Source organism: Haematobia irritans, chromosome 3 (assembly GCF_050003625.1).
Source record: "Haematobia irritans isolate KBUSLIRL chromosome 3, ASM5000362v1, whole genome shotgun sequence".
NCBI lineage: Eukaryota > Metazoa > Arthropoda > Insecta > Diptera > Muscidae > Haematobia > Haematobia irritans.
The window spans coordinates 196776429-196797815 of NC_134399.1; the positions used below are offsets into that span (position 1 = coordinate 196776429).

The 21387-nt window shown below is 26.2% G+C and overlaps 1 protein-coding gene across 2 annotated transcripts in view; it reads left to right on the top strand.

The window, feature by feature from the left end:
* Sh (Potassium voltage-gated channel protein Shaker) overlaps positions 1-21387 on the top strand; it is a 695621-nt gene that overhangs the window by 370742 nt on the left and 303492 nt on the right. The window lies entirely within an intron of this gene.

Here is a 21387-nt window from a genome sequence, read left to right on the forward strand (position 1 = left end):
TGTTCAACAAATTTTCTATAGAAATAAAATCTTTAGAAAATTTTGTATAGAAGTAATTTTTAGAAATTTTTTATAGAATTAAAGTTTTTAAAAAAATTTTTTATAGAAATAAAATTTTCAAAAAAATTTCTACAAAAATAAAATTTTCAACAAAATTTCTATAGAAATTAAATCTTAAGAAAATTTTGTTTAGAAATAAAATTTTTAGAAAGTTTTTATACAAATAAAATTTTTAAAAAATTTTCTATAGAAAAAAAATTTTGACAAAAATTTCTATAGAAATAAAATTTTCAACAAAATTTCTATCGAAATAAAATCTTTAGAAATTTTTGTATAGGAATAAACTGTTCAAAAAAATTTCCATAGAAATAAAATTTTCAGACAATTTTCTATAGAAATAAAATCTTGTCGAAATCTTCTAGAAAAATAAAATTTTGTCAAAATTTTCTAGAAAACTAAAATTTTGACAACATTTTCTAGAGAAGTAAAATTTTGTCAAAATTTTAAATAAAATTTTGTCAAAATTTTCTAGAGAAATAAAATTTTGTCAAAATTTTCAAGAGAAATAAAAGTTTTACCAAATATTCTAAAAAATAAAATTTTTCTATAGAAATAATTTTTTTTAATGTTTTATAAAAATAAAATTTTCTATGAGAAGTTAGCAGTACAATTTTCAGAATTTTTTTTGTTGAAATAACATTTTCAGAAAATTTTGTATTGTATTGAAGAATTTTTCAGAAAATTTTCTATGGAAATAATGGAAATAAAATTTTAAGAAAATTTTCTATAGAACAAAATAACTTATTTGTTGTTTTGATATCAGCTTAAACACCATTGCGTTGACTAAACTACAAGAGTAGTTTAACTAACAAAGGAAAAGAATGTTTATCAAATTTATTTGGGCAAAGCCTTATAGACTGCAAAATGGCAAATCGATGATTTGATGGTGGCAAAGGAAAAAAAATTGAAAAGAAAATCCTATAAAAATAAAATTTTCAACAAAATTTCTATAGAAATTAAATTTTAAGAAAATTTGGTATAGAAATAAAACTTTTAGAAAGTATTTATACAAATAAAATTTTTAAAAAAATTTCTATAGAAATAAAATTTTGACAAAAATTTCTATGGAAATAAAATTTTCTATAGAAATAAAATTTTCAACAAATTTTCTATAGAAATAAAATCTTTAGAAATTTTTGTATAGGAATAAAATGTTCAAAAAATTTCCATTAAATGAAAATTTTCAGACAATTTTCTATAGAAAAAAAATCTTGTCGAAATCTTCTAGAAAAACGAAATTTTGTCAAAATTTTCTAGAAAACTAAAATTTTGCCAAAATTTTCTAGAGAAGTAAAATTTTGTCAAAATTTTCAAGAGAAATAAAAGTTTTACCAAATATTCTAAAAAATAAAATGTTCGATAGGAATTTAGCAATAAAATTTTCAGGAATTTTTTGTTGAAATAAAATTTTCTATGGAAATAAAATTTTAAGAAAATTTTCTATAGAAAAAAATAACTTATTTGTTGTTTTGATATCAGCTTAAAACCCAATGCGTTGACTAAACTACAAGAGTAGCTTAACCAACAGAGGAAAAGAATGTTTATCAAATTTATTTGGGCAAAGCCATATAGACTGCAAGATGGCAAATCGATGATTTGAAGGTGGCAAAGGAAAAAAAATTTTCAAAAAAATTTCTATAAGAATAAAATTTTCAACAAAATTTCTATAGAAATTAAATCTTAAGAAATAAAATTTTTAGAATGTTTTTATACAAATAAAATTAAAATTTTTTTTGACAAAAATTTCTATGGATATAAAATTTTCTATAGAAATAACATTTTCAACAAATTTTCTATCGAAATAAAACCTTCAGAAATTTTTGTATAGGAATAAAATGTTCAAAAAAATTTCCATAGAAATAAAATTTTCAGACAATTTTCTATAGAAATAAAATCTTGTCGAAATCTTCTAGAAAAATAAAATTTTGTCAAAATAGAAATAAAATTTTGTTAAAATTATCTATAGAAATTAAATTTTGTCACAATTTGAGAGAGCAATATAATTTTGTCACAATTTTAGAGAGAAATACAATTTTGTCATAATTTTCTAGAGAAATGAAATTTTGTCAACATTTTCAAGAGAAATAAAATTTATACCAAATTATTTGAAAATAAAATTTTCTACAGAAATAAAAAATTATTTTTTATTTTTTTATAAATTTTTTATAAAAATTAAATTTTTCATACGAATTTAGCAATACAAGATTCAGAAATTTTTTTATTGAAATAAAATTTGAAGAAAATTTCGTATTGAAAAAAATTTTTCATAAAATTTTCTATACAAATAAAATTTTCAGAAAAATTTCTATAGAAAAAAATAACTTATTTGTTGTTTTGTTATCAGCTTAAAAACCATTGCGTTGACTAAACTACAAGAGTAGCTTAACCAACAGAGGAAACGAATGTTTATCAAATTTATTTGGGCAAAGCCCTATAGACTGCAAATCAGTGTAAAACTCTGGCTCCTGCGTCCATATAAGTGCATATCGAGCGAAAGATATATATGGGAGCTATATCGAAATCTGAACCGATTTCTTGTGCCAAATTTGAAGGCGATTGGACTTAAACTGCGACCTAGACTTTGATCACAAAAATGTATTCACAGACAGACGGACGGACGGACGGACGGACGGACGGCTCCCATTCTGACCCAAAACAGGAACTTGGGCCAAATTTGAAGGCGATTGGACTTAAACTGCGACCTAGACTTTGAACACAAAATTGTGTTCACAGACGGACAGACGGACGGACGGACGGTCCCTAGATCGACTCAGGGACCCACCCTGAGCATTAGTGCCGAAGACACCGTGTGTCTATCTCTCCTCCTTCTGGATGTTGCAAACATATGCACTAACTTATAATACCCTGTTCCACACTGTGGCGCAGGTTATAAAAATAACTTTCAGAAAATTTTTCTATAGAAATAAAAATTAACAATCACAAGATTGAAGTTTTTTCTTTTATTTTGATTTTCAATATTTCGGTTGACTTTGTCAAAACTACATTCAAGGATGTATTCTGGTGTGCACAGAATAACATAATTTCTAGAATAAAGTTTTACAAAATGTTCTTTGGAAAACAATTTTTGAGAAAAATTTCTATAGAAATAATATTTTGCAAAGATTATTTTCGTTTGTTAGTTTTTCGTCAATTTTTTTTTCTAATTTTGGTAGATTAGATTAGTTTTTGCTCAAGTAGCAATAGTGTCCCTAAGTTGATCTAGCCATGTCCGTCTGTCCATTTATCTGCCTGTGAACACATTTTTGTAATAAAAACTAGGTCGCAAGGCTAGTCCTATCTTTTGCACATACATAGATTTATTTTGGGTCTACAATAAATAAATAGAAACCTATTGATTTTGGAAGAAATCAATTTATATTTCCGCCCTATGAAAGGCCCATGTAAAATTCATTGGAGATGATCCAAATTTTCATTATTTCAACATTCCGCCAAATTGGTGATCTGGACTAGTTTTTTGAAAATTCCCTTAGTTTTTGTTAGGAAATTGTTGCTATAATTTTTTGTTTTCTCCAAAATAAAAAAAAAATAAATAAATAAATATACGTTAGAGACTCTATATATAAGAATACACAGAAAAAAATTTCACGAAAAATTTTCCAATTAAAATTTTAATTGATTTTTAAAAAATATTCAATTAAAAATTTTATTGATTCAACAAATTTTTTAATTGAAACTAAAATCAATCACAAAAATTAATAGTATCAATTAATTTTTTAATTGGATCAATTAATTTCGTGATTGAACCACAAACAATCTTTTTTTTTGTGTGTAACATATTTTCCTATGCTCAGGAAATAACTACCATTACTTTATGACTTGAATATTGAAAAGATATAGTGTAAAAAGTTTACAACTCCTTTGGTATATTCTTCTGCTTTTTTATAAACTTTGTTGTCCATAATTTTAAGCCGGAAACATAGACGTATGAACGCAATCGAAGTCGAAAAGGAAACATATGTATATTTCTGTCTTCCTCCTCCACAACGCATACGAACGTGTGCTGCTTGTTATATTCATATGCATTAGAGCTTATGAATGGGTGTGTGCGTGTGAGTGTTTTTTTTTCAGTTAAACTTTACCTATATTTATATCAACTGTCAGCTTACACATTCACATTTGTTAACCCTTTTCGTTTGTTCGTTCGCTTTTTATACCCCACCAAGGGTACCGTTAACCAAACCAAACCGAACAACAACAAAACTCAAAGGCATTTGTCTGTATAATACTGAAGAGTTGGTACTCTGCAATATGGCAACACTTACAAACAAACAATTAGGCCCATTTGTACCTTCACTCTTTTTGGTTATGTTTTCTTTTTTATTTGGCCATAGTCGTTTCATTTATATGAACTTCTCTAGCCATGAATATATTTTTTTTCGTATGCCAAATGGCTTAATAGAAATATAGACCAAAAAAATGTTTACCTTAATACTAAGACACACTTAAGCCAAAGATATCCGAGACGAAGTAAAATGACAAAGAAGAAGAAGAATAAGAACAAGAAAACGCCCGAAGAAAATAAAATCTTATCCAAATATATACATACATACACACACACACACATACGCACTCATATATAAATACGCATACGTGAAAAACTTTTCAAATTGCTAAATTCCTTTTCGCATAGTTTAGCATTAAAAACGTGCCAAAACGTCATCGAAAGAATCTTACACTCATACCCATGGTAAATACCCTCTCTACATGCCTATACCCACACACACACACACTTACATACTTACACAAGAATTCTCTGCCATAGCATCATCACTTGCTCTGTATATTAGTGTAGTGATGTTTATGAACATACTTTAATGGTCGCATAGATGGTTTTTTTTTTTTGTTGTTGCTCTTAGAGATGGAATATGGCGCATAGCCCATAAAGATGAAACAAAAGTGAAACCTTTTGCTTACTCTCCTCTTACGTACTCTTACCCACAGAGAAAAACAAAACAAAAACAAGAACAACGAAAATGCTAAGCCCTATTTAAAGAAGCAAATAAGAACAAAAAGAATAAGACACATGAACATGAATACGCTCAACTCATTTTCAATTGTGTGCTTAACGTGATAGGATAAACTAAAAAAAAAACTGTAAGCTAGATCAGGAGAAAAGATTTGATATTTTTTTTTTAATTTTTCAAAAGAAAAAATAAAATTGTAATGCATAGGGTATTACAGTTTTAACAAATAAAACATAACATTGCAAAAATATTATTCTTTTTTTTTTTGTAAAAATTTCTTCTTGAAAATCAATTAAAAGTATAAACTTTTCCAGCGAAACTAAACGATTAATTTTTTTTTTAAACAAAACATTGCAAAAATAGATCGGATTAAGAGACGGATATACTTTGGAAAATTGTATTATTACTTTTTTATGATCAAAATGTTCACAGACACGCGGACGGACCAGCGTTACCGTTGTGCCACTTTAGTGGTAAATGTGCCACTTTTTTAGCCGGTTCCACTTTTGTGGCACCTTTTTTTGTGCAACTAAATGTAATACTTTTTACGATTTTGTGCCAATTTTTCAAAAGATTAAAATGTATGGGAAGTTAAAATCATAAGAAGATGCCTTATTCAGAAAATTGGAAACTGAGTACCAACCATAAAAAGATGTCGTCCGTTAATTCTTAATATATGTGAGCGGCTATGATTCAATTTAGGTTAAAATCAAATTTATTGTGGAGTTAAATATCGTTTCTAGGATGATATGATAATTATGAAAATGTTTAAGGTTTGCGACCGCAAAGAATATTGATAATGAATCCCATGAGACCTCAGTTAAAAAAAAGTTGCAATTACTCTTGGAGACTTATTGTTCTAGTTCGGCAGATTATAATTCTGATAAAATATATTTAACAAAAATTATTCTATTAGAAATATACATATATTTTTTTAAATAGTTATATTGCAGTTCGTGATTTATATCAACTTAAAAATTTTTTTTTTATATTAAAGAAATTACAAAAATACATAGGCCATTTTTAAAAATAATTGTGCCACTTTTTGAAAATTCCCAACGGTAACGCTGGGACGGACGGACACACAGGCGAATATTGCTATATCTCAAAAAGAGACTGAAATTATTTATTTATTAGTTTATTTATAATCATAGTAAACTATGAAAATAAATACACATAAAGAGTAATTTTAATTTAATAGAGTGTAGATATAAATTTAGACTTTTTTGCTAACCTGTGGTTTAGAATGAATACACTCCGCTGGGGGGAGCAACATATATAGGGTGAGATGTCGCGTCAGAGTTTAAAATATAAAATATGTTATTACATTTTTAGAAGTTTTTTTTTTCCGATCTAGTGGAAGTGAAATTGTGCCTGTATTTTTAAGAAAAAATTGTTTTCTAAGACATAACATCGTAATATGAATGACTGGAAAATAGTACTATTGTTGTGTAATTTTACACCTTAAAAGTATTATGTTGAAGAAAATTGCTTTTCAAAAAATTAAAAAAATATATATAAAATATAATCGATGATACAAAACAGAAACGCTATTTAATTAATATTACTGTAAGGTCTTTATTAAAACGTGTTAAAAAACGTTTGCAGACCCTTGGCTCACGTTCATTTGATATGAATATTTATTTATTTATTACATTTACAATAAAATTATAAATATAATTGTAAGCTCTAACGGCTAGGATCTTAAGCTTGAGATGAATATTATAAATTGTTCTGCATATATTCCCCCATACATTTGTCATTCTTTAATTGTGGGAGAGAGAGAGACTCCACTAGTCAGTCATTTGTGCTAAAAACAAATGCCACTGGCGTAAACCCATTAGATAGAATACCAACAACAACAACACAAATATGATTGCCACTATTGACTGAACAATGCATGTGCTTATGTAGTTGTTGTTACACACCACACTTGATATCAAGCACAACACACAGCATTCGTATTCGCATTGCTCATACGATGATGATGATGATGAGTACACATGGCTAGAAGTGTAACTAGCGAGATACTACTGCTACTACTACTACTACCATAGTGTAAAGACATATCACTCGAGAGATATTTAAGAGTAACAAGAGATGTTTTACAAACACATCAGAGAGTATGTGTTTATTTGCAAGTGTGAATACTTCATCCAAGGGTGAAGCAAGAAAATATACACCCATGTAGTAGAAAAATTCGAGTATGAGTGTATGATGAGCCTTTTAAATGACAAAATAGGATGTACTTAAAAATAAGAGACCAGCAACATTATCATGTAGATGGTGGTAGATTAAGACCATTGCCATATGTGAATATGTTAATATAGTCATTAAAATCGAAATGAGAGAAATGATACTACCATTAAGTGATCGAGAGTGTGAGAGTATAATATGGTAAACAAGTATAAAATATGTTCGATTTTAAGAACGATTTCTATAATACAAACAAACAGTAATCATCTAACATCGCTTTATTGTGTTACCAAATGATGCCCCTTAAAAATCTATACACTTTTCAACGCTTTTGAATGACTCTCTGCTACTCTCTTTCATATGCGGTAATCAAAGATTAATCACCTGTCACAATGTCACAGAGGTATTTCGTATTATTGAAGCATTTCTTTCGACCAATACACACGAGCCTTTTTCTGGGCGATTAACAAATTATGTGGGATCCAACGCCAACAAATTTTTTGACGATCAAATCCAAATTTCGATCGCTTGAAAAAACTACTCATGCCAATATGGTATTTTTTTCAAAAGCCCACACAAATAAAATATATAAACAATAAAAAAAATAAATACAATTTTAATTTACTTGACACCCGTTTAATTCAAAATTTGATATTTTGACCCCTGTAGACTTAGTAGCGTATGATGTATGAAATTACGTTTTTAATAAAGTATACGAACATATGGTCATTTTTAACAACGCTGTTGTCGGATTGTTTGGAAAGGCAATTTAACTCTTTGTCTAAAAAAACGATATATCTGAATAGATTTTTACTAAATGTGATATGCATAGCTAGAATGTTAGATCTACTTCCTGTGAGAAATTTCACGTAATTCGGGGAAAAACTTTGACATCTGTGGTCATTTGAGTATAAATTGGGCGAAAGATATATATGGGAGCTACATCTAAATCTGAACAGATTTTAACCAAATCAACACTATCAGTTGCACTCCTTGGGCATATCAGGATAAAACTCTTCCTTTTAGGTATGAATTTTGAGAAGATATGTTGCCATAGAATTACCAAACCAAAAAATATTATTCTGTATTTTTTGAACATATTTTTGTGGTTATTGTTAAAACTAGGTCTCTTCGAAGAAATCATTTGTTACTAGTTTATTTATTTTAGAAGTATTTTTATATAATATGATCATAATAGCGACAATTTATTTGGGTGTATAAAAATCCTTTGAATTATAAATTATAATAAAAAACGGGAGAACTTTTTTACAATAAACTTTGAAAAAATGACATACAACGAGAATTCAAATTTCTAGATTTTGACTTTTTTTTTTAAATTTAATGAAAATATAATTTCTAAGGAAATTTTTGTTCAAAATGTTATTTATATAGATCATTTTGTCAAAAATTTATTTTAATAGAAAATTTTGTCAAAATTTTATTTCTATAGAAACTTTTATGAAAATTTTATTTCTATAGAAAATTAAGTCAGCATTTTATTTCTATAGAAAATTTTGTCAAACTTTTATTTCTATAGAAAATTTTGTCAAAATTTTATTTCTATAGAAAATTTTGTCAAAATTTTATTTCTATAAAAAAATTTGTCAAAATTTTATTTCTATAGAAAATTTTGTTACTATTTCATTTCAATATGAAATTTTTGTCAAATTGTATTTCTATCAAAAATTTTGTAAAATTTTTATTTCTATAGAAAATTTTGTCAAAATTGTATTTCTATAGAAAATTTTGTCAAAATTTTATTTCTATAGAAAATTTTATTTCTATAGAAAATTTTGTCAACAATTTTTTTTTATAAAGAGAATTTGGTAAACATTTTATTTCTTTATAAAATTTTGTCAAAATTTTACTTCTTTGGAAAATTCGGTTAAAATTTTATTTCTGTAGAAAATTTTGTCAAAATTTTATTTCTATAGAAAATTTTGTCAAAATTTTATTTCTATAGAAAATTTTGTTAATATTTCATTTCAATATGAAATTTTGTCAAAATTTTATTTCTATAGACAATTTTGTGAACATTTTATTTCTATAGAAAATTTTGTCAAAATTTTATTTCTATAGAAAATTTTGTCAAAATTTTATTTCTATATAAAATTTTGTCAAAATTTTATTTCTATAGACAATTTTGTTAAAATTTTATTTCTATGGAAAATTCTTTCAAAATTTTATTTCTATAGAAAATTCTGTCAAAATTTTATTTCTATAAAAAATTTTGTCAAAATTTTATTTCTGTATAAAGAAAATTTTGTCAAAATTTTATTTCTACAGAAAATGTTGTTAATATTTTATTTCTATAGAAATTTTTGTCAAAATTTTATTTCTACAGAAAATTTTGTCAAAATTTTATTTCTATATAAAATTTTATCAAAATTTTATTTCTACAGAAAATTTTGTCAAAATTTTATTTCTATAGAAAATTTTGTCAAAATTTTATTTCTATAAAAATTTTTGTAAAAATTATATTTCTATAGAAGATCTGATCATAATTTGTCTATAGAAAATTTTGCAAAATTTGTCTATAGAAAATTTGTTAAAATTTTATTTCCAAAAACAATTTTGTCAAAATGTTATTTCTATAGAAAATTTTGTCAAAATTTTATTTCTATAGAAAATTTTGTCAATTTTTTTATAGAAAATTTTGTCAACATTGTTTTTTTCTATAGAAAATTTGGTAAACATTTTATTTCTGTATAAAATTTTACTTCTCTGGAAAATTTGGTCAAAATTTTATTTCTATAAAAAATTTTGTAAAAATTTTATTTCTATAGAAAATTCGGTCAAAATTATATTTTTATAGAAAATTTTATCAAAATGTTATTTCTTTAGAAAATTTGTTCAAAATTATATTTTTATAGAAAATTTTGTCAAAATTTTATTTCAATAGAAAATGTGGTCTCCACTTTATTTCTATAAAAAAAATTTTCAAAATTTTATTTTTATAGAAAGTTTTGTCAAAATTGTATTTCTATAGAAAATTTTATCAAAGCGATGTCCTAAAAGTACCCTTAGTGTATTTTCTAACTTCTTTGCCTTGAAATCAATACGAACGTTAATAAACTAAAGACTTTACAATGGGGAAAGTGTTTTTTTTTTAGTATAATTTTATTATTGTAAGTAAGGCCCTTTTAAACACTGATTTTTTATGCCCCCATTTTGGTTTTACTAATTAATAATTAAAAATGTTTCTTGATAAATTAATTCAAGGCACAAATTCATAACAATGACTTTCGAAAGTAAAACACAATAATCGGAAGAAGCTTTTAATTTTATTAGCTTTTCCGCGTGTTTTGTTTTTTGTTATAGACCCATCTGTATATCAAACTTCCATAACCACAAAGACAAATACGAAAGTAAAGCAAATGTAGAAAAAACATGCAGAATATAAAGGAAGATATAAAAACAACACACGAGCAATTACTTGTCTTGTCTGCCAGTTTTATTCATTTTGTTTTTTGGGCCCAATGTTTTTAACTTGGCTTGAAGAATATTAAGAAGAAAAGCATAGGTGTTATAAACAACGAGTAGTAGTACAATGCCAAAGAAGAGCAAGAGTAAGTTCTTTCGTAAATGTGAGTATACTCAATGTATGTATGTATGAGTATTTCATATTATTTATATACACCATCAATAAAAACGATGCTGTATAAAGACATTTTCGAGAAATATAAACGAGCACATTTTTTATAACGAAAATGAAGCAATGGAGGAAAAATCTCCTCGCTAAAGAACTTTAGTAAGGCGATAGTAAAAGCACAAAGACAAACAGAATAACAAACACTTCTCACAAGGAAACTCAAAATAAAAAAAACAGAAAGAAAAACAAGAAATAAGATTCAAGGTAAACTGTTATAAAGCCTATTTTAAATGAAAGAGGAAAATAATATTCTTAGCAAAATAGAAAGGGATTTACACACACAAACTTATATATTGAAACCCCTAGAGTTCATGTTCACAAAACTACATCTTTCGCTCATTCAAAATGAACAGACACAATCTACAAATGTTTAGGAAAGGTTTACCATGAGTATGGTCAATTCCCTGATAGCTTAGGTAGTTTGGCAATTGAGAAAGAGAGAAAGAGCCAGAGAGCCAAAGAGATGGTGTTTGCAGTATTAGCAAATTAAAGGCAAGATGTCTTAAGTGTACAAAAATATCTCTCTCGTTGATCTCTTTCATTGATTAAATCTCAACTTTCATGTGTAATGCGAAAATAAAAGCGAAGTGAAAGCACAAAAGCAAATGACCAAGTCTTTGAAGAATACACGTGGAACAAAATATTTTCCTTTTGCTATGACTTTCTTGCATTTTATACGTGAAAGTTTATAGAATAAAAATAAAATATAAATTATTTTATAAATTATTTTTATGAAGAGCCTTTTTAAGAGTAAAGAAAAACAAGTATATACGGCCGTAAGTTCGGCCAGGCCGAATCTTATGTACCCTCCACCATGGATTGCGTAGGAACTTCTACTAAAGGCTGTCATCCACAATCGAATTACTTGGGTTGCGATAACACTTGCCGATGGCAAGGTATCGTAAAACTTTTTAACACTGTCTTCTAAATTGTAAGTTAGTCCATAAGGGGTATATATTAAACAAAAAAAAGGCCGATTAAATACGTATATAATTCAGTTTGACAAAATTTTCTATAGAAATAAAATTTTGACAAAATTTTCTATAGAAATAAAAACTTGACAAAATTTTCTATAGAAATAAAATGTTGACAAAATTTTCTATGGAAGTAAAATGTTGACAAAATTTTCTATAGCAATAAAATTTTGACAAAATTTTCTATAGAAATAAAATGTTGACAAAATTTTCTATAGAAATAAAATGTTGACAAAATGTTCTATAGAAATAAAATGTTGACAAAATTGTCTATAGAAATAAAATGTTGACAAAATTTTCTACAGAAATAAATTTTTTACAAAATTTTCTATAGAAATAAAATTTTGACAAAATTTTCTATGGAAATAAAATGTTGACAAACATTGCTGTAGAAATAAACTTTTTACAAAACTTTCTATAGAAATGAAATTTTGACAAAACTTTCTATAGTAATAAAATTTGACAATTTTTACATGGCTGTTAGAGGCCATATACTAACGAAATGTACCAAATTTCAAACGGATCGGATGAATTTTGCCCCTCCAAGAGGCTCCGGAGGTCAAATCTGGGGATCGGTTTATATGGGAGCTATATATAATTATGGACCAATATGGACCAATTTTTGCATGGTTGTTAGAGACCGTATACTAACATCAGGTACCAAATTTCAACCGGATCGGATGAATTTTGCCCCTCCTAGAGGCTCCGGAGGTCAAATCTGGGGATCGGTTTATATGGGGGCTATATATAATTATGGACCGATATAGACCAATTTTTGCATGGTTGTTAGAGACCGTATACTTAGACCACGTACCAAATTTCAACCAGATCGGATGAATTTTGCTGCTCCGGAAGGCTCCGCAAGCCAAATTTGGGGATCGGTTTATATGGGGGCTATACGTAAACGTGGGCCGATATGGCCCATTTTCAATACCATCCGACCTACATCAATAACAACTACTTGTGCCAAGTTTCAAGTCGATAGCTAGTTTCGTTCGGAAGTTAGAGTGATTTCCACAGACGGACGGACAGCCGGACAGACGGACAGACGGACGGACATGCTTAGATCGACTCAGAATTTCACCACGACCCAGAATATATATACTTTATGGGGTCTTAGAGCAATATTTCGATGTGTTACAAACGGAATGACAAAGTTAATATACCCCCATCCTATGGTGGAGGGTATAATAACGGGTTCTATATGTGGAATGCAATGCCGTTCCCACTAATTTATTAATTATTAAAATTTTAAAAAATATAATAAATATCACGGACTAGTTAAGAAGGCTATAGTCTTAAATCGAAATATCTTTTTTGAATGTCAATTGCATTTGCCATAATAATTAAAGTATATCTTATGATATTTAGTAGTTCAATTCGTTAAACTCTAAAACTGGCCATGGGTGCGTATACTTCATTTAAACGTAATTTCATAAATCATACGCTACCAAGTCCACTGAGCCAATTTGTCCCTTTATAGCAGGTCTAATAAATCTGGGTAGGTACCACATGAATGGAAAATCCTACTTCCCACAAAAATTTAGGTTTTTATTCAATAGAAACTTACTACAGATATACAATTAATTTTATGTTGTAAAAGGTAAATAAATACAAATTTGTATTAAAATTTTAAATTTTATAATCAAATTAATGATTTAATTGTGTAAAGAAAAAATTAGTTCAACTTTTACTGATGATTGCGGCATAGATAATATTGAATAAGTAATTGTAGTACTATCAAATGAGGCTGATAGTGCCAACGTTATCATATTTTTCTGGGTATAATACTCGAAAAATATACAAAAAAAAAAAAAACATTATCATCGGGAATTTACTCCTGTAGAACTGGACTTAGTTACATTTTATTAGACCTTATTTTGACGTAATAGAAAATCCATTGCTACGCAGTTTTTAATTTTTTTTAAATTTACTGAATCTTGCAGCGTATAAAACACAAAAGGGTCAAGTAATAATGAAAATAGTGAAAAAAAAAAATTATATATATTTGAGAAGTGTACTGTACACATCAAATAAACTTTGGAGAGTTAAGGAAATTAAAATAAAAAAGAAAAGGAACCCTTTTGCAATATGTATTAGCGAGAGAAAAATAAAATTTTAATTTGCATTGAGGAATTGAAAATAAAACATCTTTTCTTTAAAAAGGCTTATAATACCTATCAGGGCTATGGAGACGAGTCAATTTTGCTCGACTCCGATTTCAGCATTTCTTGTTAGCCTCGTCTCCGACTCCGGAGACGACTCCAGGTGGTGTACCTAAATCTCATTTTAACAGTATTCCAATTGCATTTTAAAGGTTCCAAAAATAGACCGATATAAGTATTCTATTTTGCCATATGTGTTTATATGTCCAAAAGAACTCTAATTTTAAATGTTGATATGACTCGACGACAAACCTCAGTATTTTTGGGATGTAAATAACTCTACATTTTACTTACAGGTCAGTAAATTAAAATACGACACAAGACAATATAGAGACCACATCAAAATATGGGTAGATAAGAACAATCTCCAGAATATATATTTATAAAAACACAACATTTCAAAAAATAATTAGGCTTCCAGAAGTTTTAGAAGTAAAATCCTGGTATTGGTCTATATAGGCATTTTATAAAAAATAAATTTACATAAAAAAAGAAAAATAATAATAAAATCAAAATGTCGGACTAATCAGATAGAGTGTTTAGATGTTAAAAAATGTAATGTGTCGGATAGATAAAACAAACATAAACTGCCAAAAATTAGGACGGGCGGAATTTTAAATAACAACTACCATACAACATATGACAGGAATAGCTGGACAGTTACGAATATTGTTTCTATAGAAACAAAATGGTGAAACATCGATTTATAATTGGTCTTTCAGTTATGGACATTACAGGCCATTAATTTAATGTAAAGAATTTCGAATGGCTTTGATGAAACAAACTTCCTCCCAAAAGACCGGCAGTGGTTTAATTTAAGATTACAGCTTCCAAAGACATCGGGTGTGTATTTCTCAAGTAATTATGTAGGGCTATCTCAAAATCTGGGCCGACGGAAAAATTCCGTATTTATTTATGAATCTCAAGTAACTCTTAATTCAAAATTTCTGATAAATCTTATGAAAATTTTAGGCTGGGAAAAAATTTCTTAAAAAATCGGAAGTTGAGTTTAAATGTGTTGCTATATCACAAAATTGTCCAGTATGACCTATCTTCGAACTCGACATGCCTGCCAAAAACTCACAACGTTAGGTTCTACTGTTATATTGCCTTAAAATTGTACCTTTATCATGAGTATATGTTATATAGGGTCAAAAATCGATATTTAATATTCTAGTCTAGTCATATTCTAGTCAAACCTAATTTCTTCATCACCGTGAATGTTCACCCTTATAAATACACTTTGAAATCCAGTACTTCGTTTTTCCTTGTTCGATTGCAAACCCTAATGGAATTTAATTTGTCGAAATAGTTTTTTAGTTAGAAAGATATGAAAAGTTTTTCAAATTTTGTTTCGCTGGAGTTGGAGTCAAGCAAAATTTCTACGACTCCGACTCCAGCACAATCTTCAGACTCCGACTCCAAGACTCCGACTCTGGCTCCGGCTTCGACTCCATAGCCCTGATACCTATCTCTTGAAATGTTGCTTGTTTGACAAAATTTACTATAGAAATAAAATTTTGACAGATTTTCGAAGGAAACAAATGTTGACAATATTTTCGAAAGAAATAAAATTTTGACAAAATTGTCAAGAAAAAAAATTAAATTTTTACAAAATTTTGACGAAATCACATTTTGATAAAATTTCCTATAGAAATAAAATTGTGACAAAATTTTCTATAGAAATAAAATCTAGACAAAATATTCTATAGAACTAACATTTTAACAAAATTTTCTATAGAAATAAAAATTTGACAAAATGTTCTGTAGAAATAAAATTTTGACAAAATTCGAACGAAATAAAGTTTTGACAAAATTTTCTATACAAATAAAATTTTGACAAAAATATTCTATAGAAATAAATTTTTGACAAAATTTTCTATACAAATAAAATTTTGACAAAATTTTCTTTAGAAATAAAATTTTGATAAAATTTTCTATAGAAATAAAATTTTAGCAAAATATTTCTATAGAAATAAAATTCTGACAAAATTTTCTATAGACATAAAATTTTGACAACAGTTTTTATAGAAATTAAATTTTGACAGAAATAGAAATAAAATTTTGACAAAAATATTCTATAGAAATAAATTTTTGACAAAATTTTCTAGAGAAATAAAATTTTGACAAAATTTTCTTTAGAAATAAAATTTTGACAAATTTTCAATAGAAATAAAATCCTGATAACAATTTTCTATAGAAATAAAATTTTGACAAAATTATCTATAAAAATAAAATTTTGGCGAAATTTTCTATAAAAATACAATTTTGACGAAATTTTCTATAGAAATCAAATTTTGACGAAGTTTACTATAAAAATAAAATTGTGACAAATTTTTCATCAATTTTGACAAAACTTTCGAACGAAATATAATTTTGACAACATTTTCAAACGAAATATAATTTTGATGAAACTTTGAAAAAAATTGTTTTTTTACATTTTCGGAAAAAATGAAATATTGACAAAATTTTCGAATGAAATATAATTTTGACAACATTGTCGAACGAAATAAAGTTTTGGTAAATTTTTCTATAAAAATAAAATTTTGATAACATTTTCTATAGAAATAAAACTGACAAAATTTTCTATAGAAATAAAAACTTGACAAAATTTACTATAGAAATAAAATTTTGACAAAATTTTCTACAGAAATGAAATTTTGATAACATTTTCAATAGTAAAAAAATTTGGCAAAATTTTCTATAGACATAAAATTTTGACAAAATTTTCTATAGAAATTAAATTTTGACAAAATTTTCTATAGAAATAAAATTTTGATAACATTTTCAATAGAAAAAAAATTTGGCGACATTTTCTATAGACATAAAATTTTGACAAAATTTTTATAGAAATTAAATTTTGACAAAATTTTCTAAACAAATTAAATTTGACAAAATTTTCTATAGAAATAAAATTTTGACAAAATTATCAATAAAAATAAAGTTTTGACAAAATTTTCTACAAAAATAAAATTTTGACGAAATTTTCTATAGAAATGAAATGTTGACGAAGTTTACTATAAAAAGCTATAACTATAAGGAGCCACCGTGGTGCAATGGTTAGCATGCCCGTCTTGCATACACAAGGTCGTGGGTTCGATTCCTGCTTCGACCAAACACCAAAAAGTTTTTCAGCCGTGGATTATCCCACCTCAGTAATGCTGGTGACATTTCTGAGGGTTTCAAAGCTTCTCTAAGTGGTTTCACTGCAATGTGGAACGCCGTTCGGACTCGGCTATAAAAAGGAGGTCCCTTGCCATTGAGCTTAACATGGAATCGGGCAGCACTCAGTGATAAGAAAGAAGTTCACCAATGTAGTATCACAATGGACTGAACAGTCTAAGTGAGCCTGATACATCGGGCTGCCACCTATCCTTACCTACTATAAAAATAAAATTTCGAAAAATTTTTCATCAATTTTGACAAAATTTTCGAACGAAATATAATTCTCGAGCGAAAAATAATTTTGACGAAACTTTGAAAAAATTTTTAAAAATTTTCGGAAAGAATAAAATATTGACAATATTTTCGAATGAAATATAATTTTGACAACATTTTCGAACGAAATAAAGTTTTGATAAATTTTTCTATAAAAATAAAATTGTAATAACATTTTCTGTAAAAATAAAATTTTGACAAAATTTTCTATAGAAATAAAATTTTGACAAAATTTTCTATAGGAATAAAATTTTGACAAAATTGTCTATAGACATAAAATTTTGACAAAATTTTCTACAGAACATAAATTTTGACAAAATTTTCTATAGAAATGAAATCTTGATAATATTTTCAATAGAAAAAAAATTTGGCAAAATTTGCTATAGACATAAAATTTTGACAACATTTTTTATAGAAATTAAATTTTGACAAAACTTTCTAGACAAAAATTTTTACAAAATTTTCTATAGAAAAATGTTGACAATATTTTCTATAGAAAAATTTTTACAAAAATATCTATACAAAAATTTTGACAAAATTTTCTATACAAAAATTGTGACAAAATTTTCTTTACAAAAATTGTGACAAAATTTTCTATAGAAATGAAATGTTGACAAAACTTTCTATAGAAATCAAATTTAGACAAAATTTTCTTTAGAAATCAAATATTGACAAAATTTTTGGGAAAAAAATTAAATTTTGTCAAAATTTTCGAAGGAAATGAACTTTTGACAATATTTTCTATAGAAATGAAATGTTGACAACATTTTCTATTGAAACAAAACATTTGACAAAATTTTCTATACATTCAATATCTTTAAATATTTTATATTTTGTGTTTGTAGAAATAGTAACTTCCCTATCACAATGGACTTAAGTGAGTCTATGATATCGATGACAGCCCAATACACCAAATCCAACTCGACATCAGTTCTCCAAAATATAAATAAAGTCCATTTCGTTATAGCCTCTATAAAAATGTTTATTAGATATGAGCATAAATTTCGACCATGGTAAATTTGTTCACCAACTGATATATTTTGTTTTTTTTTTTTTTAACCTATTTCTTAAATATTTTCCGTTTAATTCTATTTGTTAAACAAAATCACTTCATCATGAAAATCCTTCCATATAAAAGTGCGTAGCAAAAATCACAATACCATACAATGACAGACATAGAGACATCACTTTCTATACTAGGAAAACGCAATTGTGTATGCAACGAACAATAAAAATATAACAAAAAACCCACAGAAAATAGGACTGTTAATTAATTTAGAGAGATTTGAAGAAACAAATAAAAAATAAAACTTTACGAAATAAGGAAATAACAAAAAAAAACTCAAATTACCAGCGCAACCACAAAAACAAAACAAAAGGAACTGTGAAATGGAATTCCACAAAAGAAATCACATGTGAGTGTGTTAATTACACGTGAATGTGTATGTATGCTGATGTATGAGATGTGATATAGTGGTGGTGGGGGCGAAAAAAAAGAGTACATACAGGATACATTAAGAATAACAAACGTTAAACATATAAAACCGCAAACACACGCACTAATACATACACACATGTACACACACACACAAACATACTTTCACTGGTGGTACTCGCTTTTACAGAGTCTAATAAAATCCCTATGCAGACAATTAACAACAACAAAAACCCAACCATAGGCCACGACAACAACCAACAAAAATAATGAGACAGAAAATAACGGAACCATAATCAGCAATAGATGAAGAGAAACCAAGAGACAAAGCGAAAATCTAAAAAATATCCATAACATAGTAAACCTCTACTGTCAACGTAACTGATGGCGAGAATGACAATAAAAAAAAAAACGAAAAAATCATGGTACAATTAACCAAATATGCTTTCAATCTAAAACACTAAAAGATAGAGACCAAAATAAAATTTTTGATACCAAAAACGGAAGTAGAAAATTACCAACAAAAAAGGAAGATAATAATCAACAACCATAGCAAAACTGTAGGAGCAAAGGAAATGCGAACTGAAATAATCCCCTATTGCATTTTAATGTCTCCTTCTTTTTTCTCCCTCGCACTCTCTGTGTTCTCCTTATGAGAGTAATTGAGAAATTTTGCTTTCCTTTTTTTTTAATCTATGGTTTCCCCTCTTTAGAGCCCTTGACTCTTTCCTATAGAGGCAAAAAACCCGGCCCTTACTCACTGAAATAATTGCGGAAATATTTAAAAGAAAATAAAATCACAAATTTCTAAAGGATATTTGGAAAAGGCACGCAGGTTACATGTTTTTAAAATGAACCGAAATATTTTTACCCAGCTGTTTCATAGATATGGAAAATAATTAATAGTATTCTATTAAAAAAAAACTATACATTCAAAAAACGTTTTCTGGGATTCCAAGACTTTCACTGTCCCTCAAGGATTTTGATATTGATACCGAGCCGCATGAACGGATTCGAATTACTTCCTCATATGAAATATGGAGTTTAATCAAAATCAAAAAGTCGATTCAATTGGAAGAACATTTTACCAAAAAATAAATTTTTATGTTTTTGATAAAATTTTTGTGGCTAGTATCACTTTTTTAAGAAATGCTTTATCATTTTTTTATATGTTTATTTCAGTATTTGCAATATTATAAATTATGATCTCTCCTATCAACGACATATTTTTGGGTATATAAATAACCCTTGAAATGTAAATGTATCGAATTTTAAATGTTTTTGTCAAAATTGTATTTCTATAGAAAATTTTGTCAAAATTTAATTTCTATAGTAAATTTTGGGAAAACTTTATTTCTATAGAAAATTTTGTTATAATTCTATTTCGATAGAAAATTTTATCAAATTTTTATTTCTATAGAAAATTTTGTCAAAATTTTATTTCTATAGAAAATTTTGTCAAAATTGAATTTCTATAGACATCTTTGTCAAAATTTTAGTTTTATAGAAAATTTTGTTATAATCTTATTTCTATAAAAAATTTTGTCAAAACGTTATTTCTATAGAAAATTTTGTCAAAATTTTATTTCAAAAGAAAATTAAGAAAATTTTGGCATAATTATATTTCTATCGAAAATTTTGACAAAATTTTATTTCAATAGAAAATAAAGAAAATTTTGGCATAATTATATTACTATAGAAAATTTTGACAAAATTTTATTTTTATAGATAATTGTGGCAAAATTTAATTTCTATAGAAAATTTTGAGAAAATTTTATTTTTCTAGAAAATTGGCCAAGTTTTATTCCTTATCAAATTCTTATTTCTATAGAAAATTTTGTCAAAATTTTATTTCTATAAAAAATTTTTCAAAATTGTATTCTTATAGAAAATTTTATTTCTATAGAAAATTTTGTCTAAATTTTATTTCTATGGAAAATTTTGTCAAAATTTTATTTCTATTGAAAATTTTGTCAAATCTTATTTCTACAGGAAATTTCGTAAAAATTTTATTTCTATAGAAAATTATGTCAAAATTTTATTTAAATAGAAAATAAAGAAAATTTTGGCATAATTATATTTCTATAGAAAATTTTGACAAAATTTTATTTTTATAGAAAATTGTGGCAAAATTTAATTTATATAGTAAATTTTGTTATAATTTTATTTCGATAGAAAATGTTATCAAATTTCTATATATATATATATATATATATATATATATATATATATATATATATATATATATATATATATATATATATATATATATATATATATATATATATATATATATATATATATATTTATATATATATATATATATATATATATATATATATATATATATATATATATATATATATATATATATATATATATATATATATATATATATATATATATATGTTATATAATACAAATTTGATAACATTTTCAATCGAAATAAAATTATCACAAAATTTACTATATAAATTAAGTT